This window comes from Ranitomeya imitator, chromosome 6 (genome assembly GCF_032444005.1).
Source record: "Ranitomeya imitator isolate aRanImi1 chromosome 6, aRanImi1.pri, whole genome shotgun sequence".
Lineage (NCBI taxonomy): Eukaryota > Metazoa > Chordata > Amphibia > Anura > Dendrobatidae > Ranitomeya > Ranitomeya imitator.
Window position 1 is genome coordinate 5,341,026 of NC_091287.1, and position 6,171 is coordinate 5,347,196.

The 6,171-nt window shown below is 43.7% G+C and overlaps 1 protein-coding gene across 1 annotated transcript in view; it reads left to right on the forward strand.

The window, feature by feature from the left end:
• The first annotated feature begins 1,488 nt into the window (after positions 1 to 1,488).
• The window catches only part of OBSCN (obscurin, cytoskeletal calmodulin and titin-interacting RhoGEF), a 655,700-nt gene continuing 651,017 nt past the window's right edge, over positions 1,489 to 6,171 (forward strand). The window contains exon 1 of the mRNA XM_069730488.1: positions 1,489 to 1,749. The gene's annotated coding sequence lies outside the window, so the exon portion shown is untranslated. The remainder of the gene's footprint in view (positions 1,750 to 6,171) is intronic.

Here is a 6,171-nt window from a genome sequence, read left to right on the forward strand (position 1 = left end):
TATAGTAGCTATATTCTTGTACATAGGAGCAGTATTAGAGTAGTTATATTCTTGTACATAGGAGCAGTATTAGAGTAGTTATATTCTTGTACATAGGAGCAGTATTATAGTAGTTATATTCTTGTACATAGGAGCAGTATTATAGTAGTTATATTCTTGTACATAGGGGCAGTATTATAGTAGTTATATTCTTGTACATAGGGGGCAGTATTATAGTAGTTATATTCTTGTACATAGGAGCAGTATTATAGTAGTTATATTCTTGTACATAGGAGCAGTATTATAGTAGTTATATTCTTGTACATAGGGGCAGTATTATAGTAGTTATATTCTTGTACATAGGGGCAGTATTATAGTAGTTATATTCTTGTACATAGGGACAGTATTATAGTAGTTATATTCTTGTACATAGGAGCAGTATTATAGTAGTTATATTCTTGTACATAGGGGCAGTATTATAGTAGTTATATTCTTGTACATAGGAGCAGTATTATAGTAGTTATATTCTTGTACATAGGAGCAGTATTATAGTAGTTATATTCTTGTACATAGGGACAGTATTATAGTAGTTATATTCTTGTACATAGGAGCAGTATTATAGTAGTTATATTCTTGTACATAGGGACAGTAATATAGTAGTTATATTCTTGTACATAGGAGCAGTATTATAGTAGTTATATTCTTGTACATAGGGGCAGTATTATAGTAGTTATATTCTTGTACATAGGAGCAGTATTATAGTAGTTATATTCTTGTACATAGGGACAGTATTATAGTAGTTATATTCTTGTACATAGGAGCAGTATTATAGTAGTTATATTCTTGTACATAGGGGCAGTATTAGAGTAGTTATATTCTTGTATATAGGAGCAGTATTATAGTAGTTATATTCTTGTACATAGGAGCAGTATTATAGTAGTTATATTCTTGTACATAGGGACAGTATTATAGTAGTTATATTCTTGTACATAGGGGCAGTATTATAGTAGTTATATTCTTGTACATAGGGGCAGTATTATAGTAGTTATATTCTTGTACATAGGGGGCAGTATTATAGTAGTTATATTCTTGTACATAGGGGCAGTATTATAGTAGTTATATTCTTGTACATAGGGGGCAGTATTATAGTAGTTATATTCTTGTACATAGGAGCAGTATTATAGTAGTTATATTCTTGTACATAGGAGCAGTATTATAGTAGTTATATTCTTGTACATAGGGGCAGTATTATAGTAGTTATATTCTTATATTCATCTCTCCGCAGTGTGATGGCGGTATTCTGCCTTCTGTGAGTGGTGTTTTTGCCCTGCGGTCACTTTTCTGCCTGTCGCTGGCCGTCTCCCCCTTCCCGGGCACCTGTCCTGCCCATGTTGCTCACTGCCCATCTCTGGAGCTTCCTCCTTCCCTTCTGCTCCACCACATGAAAGGCAATGTGCACAGTAAGCGACCCCCTGGGCTATTTTGGATGCGGAGCCACTGTGCCCACTCCTCCCCCACCACGGTGTCTGTATCCTTCATGTGACTTTCTTTTCTCTGGGGCTGCAGGTCGTGGAGACGCAGGAGAGGGGATCAGTCTGACCTGCCAAAAATCACTAAAGAAAAGATTAAACTTCTGTCCCAATCTGGATGTAATTGGACGGATCAGAAAGGATCTGCGCCCGGAGAGAAGCTCCGCACTCACATTGGGTCCCCATGATCGACGGCGTCCCTACAGCCACAGCACAGACGCTCTGAGGACGAGGAGATAAGGTGAGGGCAGGTGTGAGGGTCCACACAGTGATCCCATGAGTGGATAATCTAATGGTGTAATCACCAGATGTCCAACAATCTCTGTCTGATCAGTGTAACAGGATGGGTAGATCCGCCAGAGGAAGGGGACACTGTCCTCCAGAGGAGGCAGAGGAGGCATAGAGACACAGGAGGCAGAGAGGGCAGCCAGAGTTTAGCTGCAGCCGCTCATTCACCAGTGTCCAGACTCAAATCGGAGATGGATACAGGCAGCGGCGTCACAGGGTCTGAGGAACAGAATCCTGAATATTGTAACAAGTGACTCTAATAGTGTAATAATGAGCTGGTGATTGTGATAATGAGCAGGTGACTGTAATAATGTGATAATGAGCAGGTAACAGTAATAATGTGATCTGCTCCCTTACTAATCTCATTAACACACCCCTCCCCCTGTCTGACCACAACCTACTGACATTCTCTTCCCTCTCCTCTCTTAGTGTGCAACCCCCACTCCACAAATTCCCTCGCAGAAATCTCAAACACCTCAATTTACACTCACCCTCTGAGTCCCTTCTCCCTCTTACAGACATAGCCTCCCTTCATGAAACAGATGCTGCTGCCACTTTTTAGAACACCACAATAACAGCGACACTTGATTCGACCGCCCCCCTCATGCATAGCAAAACTCATACAATCAACAGGCAGCCCTGGATGACCAGCCTGGCCAAAGAACTGAGACGGGCTTCCAGGGTTGCTGAGCAGAGATGAAAGAGATCCTGTTCTGCCGAGCACTATCACATACAAGCAGTCCCTCGCCAGCTTCAAGTCCATGTTCACTGCCGCAAAACAAACTTATTTTTTCGCTCTCATATCCTCCCAGTCTCAACCCTAGACAGCTTTCAGCAATTTCAATTCTCTACTCCTTTACTCCTCTACTCATTTCTATGAAGACATTGCCTCTTTCTTTAAGCAAAAGATCGATACAATCAGATAAAGCTTTGGCCAGCAGCCCCCAATGCCCGTCTTCTTAGCTGCTCAATCCTGTTCCTCCAAAACTAACTTCTCCACCATGACAGAAGATCAGCTCTCCACCCTCCTGTCAAGATCACACCTCACCACTTGCACGCTTGACCCGCTCCCGTCCCACCTCATCCTTAATCTCACCACAGTCTTCATCCCAACCCTAACACACCTCTTCAACCTTTCACTTACAAATGGTGTCTTTCCCTCATCCCTTAAACATGCCTCGATCACACCGATCCTCAAAAAGCCCTCCTTCGACCCATCCTCTGTGTCCAGCTATCACCCAATATCTCTTCTCCCTTATGCCTCAAAAATGCTGGAACAGCATGTCCATCTTGAACTGTCCTCCTGCCTCTCCTCCTGCTCCCTCTTTGACTGGTTACAATCTGGCTTCCGACCCCATCACTCAACTGAAACTGCCCTAACTAAAGTCACCAATGACATACTAACCGCCAAGACCAAGCGACACTTCTGTGTCCACCTTCTCCTGGACCTGTCTTCTGACTGTGGACCACTCCCTCCTGCTACAGATTCTCTCATCTCTTGGCATCACAGACTTGGCCCTGTCCTGGATCTCATCATATCTAACAGACCGGACATTCAGTGTCTCCCTCTCCCACACCACCTCCTCATCTCGCCCCCTGTCTGTCGGTGTTCCCCAAGGCTCAGTTCTAGGACCCCTACTCTTCTCCATCTACACCTTCGGCCTGGGACAGCTCATAGAATCCCACGGTTTGCAATATCATCTCTACGCCGATGACACGCAGATCTACCTATCCGGACCTGACCTCACCTCCTTACTTACCAAAATCCCACAATGTCTGTGCTATTTCTGATTTCTTTTTTGCTCACTTTCTACAACTGAACATGGACAAAACAGAATTCATCATCTTTCCCCCATCTCACTCTACCCCTCCAACAGTCCGTCAATGTCAGTGGCTGCTCCCTCTGCTGCCCGACTAATCCACCTGTCTCCCCACTATTCCCCGGCCTCTCCCCTATGCCAGGCCCTTCACTGGCTTCCTATTGTCCAGAGACTCCCGTTCAAAACCCTTACTAAGACGTACAAAGCCATCCACAATCTGTCTCCTCCATACATCTGTGACCTCGTCTCCCGGTACCTACCTACACGCAACCTCCGATCCTCACAAGATCTCCTTCTCTACTCTCCTCTTATCTCCTCTTCCCACAACCGCATCCAAGACTTCTCCCGTGCTTCCCCCATACTTTGGAACTCTCTACCCCAACACATCAGACTCGCGCCTACCATAGAAACCTTCAAAAAGAACCCGAAGACTCAACTCTTCTGACAAACCTACAACCTACAGTGATCCTCAACCTACTGAACCGCTGCACAACCAGCTCTACCCTCTCCTAGTGTATCCTCACCCACCCCCTGCAAACTGAGCCCTTGAGGGCAGGGTCCTCCCTCCTTATGTATCTGTGTGCCTTGTTTTTTGCTCATGTTTAATGTATTTGTCTATATTTGCCCCTTTTTTCACATGTAAAGTGCCATGGAATAAATGCGATAATGAGCAGGTGACTGTGGAATAGTGATTTTATAGTGGCATGTAAAGGTTTCAGCACCCTTGGTCAAAATGACTGTTATTGTGAAGTTAAGCAGTTGAAGATGAAATGATCTCTAAGGCCGGGGTCACACTAGCGTAGAATACGGACGAGTGCTATACGAGAAAAGATCACAGCACTCGGCCCAATGTTAATTTATGGGGCAGCTCCCATCTGCGATTCTTTTCTCATGCCGAATCGGCTCCCTTGCAGCCTTATAACCCTATGGGTGCCAGTGACAACGCACAGCAGTCAGATATCACCCGAGTGTGGTGCGCTATACACCGACACCGGAAATGGAGAAGATGGAGAAAGTCATTTCTCCGCCTCCTCCGTGCTCCGATCATCTCTGTGCGAGGTAATGGCTCACAGACACACGACACTCAGCGCACGCTCGCAGCAGAGCAGGAGCCAAGGGTCTTTAGCAGATCGCATCCGATGCCATACACTAGTGTGTCCCCGACCTAACAGGCCTAAAGTTACACATGACATTTCCTTTGTATTTTAGGAAAAAAATAAAATATATTTTCAGCTTTTAAATTTTAAAAATTAAAAAAAAAGGAAAATGGGCTGATGCAAAAATGTGGGCACCCTGTGTGGTTACTACTTAGTACAACATCTTTTGCAAGTATCACAGCTTGTAAACACTTTTTGTAGCGAGACAAGAGTCTTTCAGTTCTTGTTTGAGGGATTTCCCTCCATTCTTCCTTGGAGAATTCCTCCAGTTCTGTGAGATTCCTGGGGCGTCCTCCATCCTCTGCTATATTGAGGTCTCTCCACAGATTTTCAATGATATTCAGATCAGGGGACTATGAGGGCCATTGTAAATCCTTCAGCTTGCGACTTTTGAGGTTGTCTTTTGTGGATTGTGACGTGCGTTTAGGATCTTTATCCATTTGTAGAAGTCATCCATTTTTTTTGCTGACGTTTCATTGAATCCATTCTTCCCTCTAACCATGAAATGTTCCCCGTGTCATTGGCTGCAGAATAAACCCCTAAACATGATTGATCCACCCCTATGCTGAATGGTTGGTGACATGTTCTCTGAAATTCTGTGTCTACAGGACTTGTTTCCAAAATGCATCAGGGTTGTTTAGATGTTCTTTTCATACTTCTGATTCAGAATTTTATGGTGAGGATGCAGGAGAGGTTTTCTTCTGATGGCTTTTTCATGAAGGCCATATTTGTGCCGCTGTCTCTGAACAGTAGAATAATGTACCACAACTCCAGAGTCTGCTAAATGTTTATGAATGTGATAATGAGCACGTGACTGTAATAATGTTATAATAAGCAGGTGAGTGTAGTAATGTTATAATGCGCTAAGTCACTGTAATAATGTGATAACGAGGAGGTGATTGTAATAATCTTATAATAAACAGTTGACTGTAATAATGAGCTTAGCGACTGTATTAAAGTTATAATGTGCAGAAGAGTATAATAATGTTATAATGAGCAGGTGACTGTAATAAATGTGATAATGAGCAGGTGATTTTTATAATGTTATAATGATCAAGTGACTGTAACAATTTTATAATGAGCATGTGACTACAATAATATTATAATGAGCAGCTGATTGTAATAATGTGTAGGGATGCATGTTCTCAGGTAGGCATTAGGCAACCTAAATCAAACCTGCCTCTCTGGGCACAAAGGTCTCATCCATCAGCACACATATGTCAGTGTGGCTCACCCCAGAGTACAGTCCTTTCCCCCAGATCAGACTGCACACACAGACAAGGCACCATCCCCCCAGTATCAGTGTCACCGTCAGCCCATCTCCAGCACCCTCCAACACCAAAGAGAAGTGTTCAGTTCCGGGTACAATTCACACTGAACAGGCTGCAGCTTCCACAT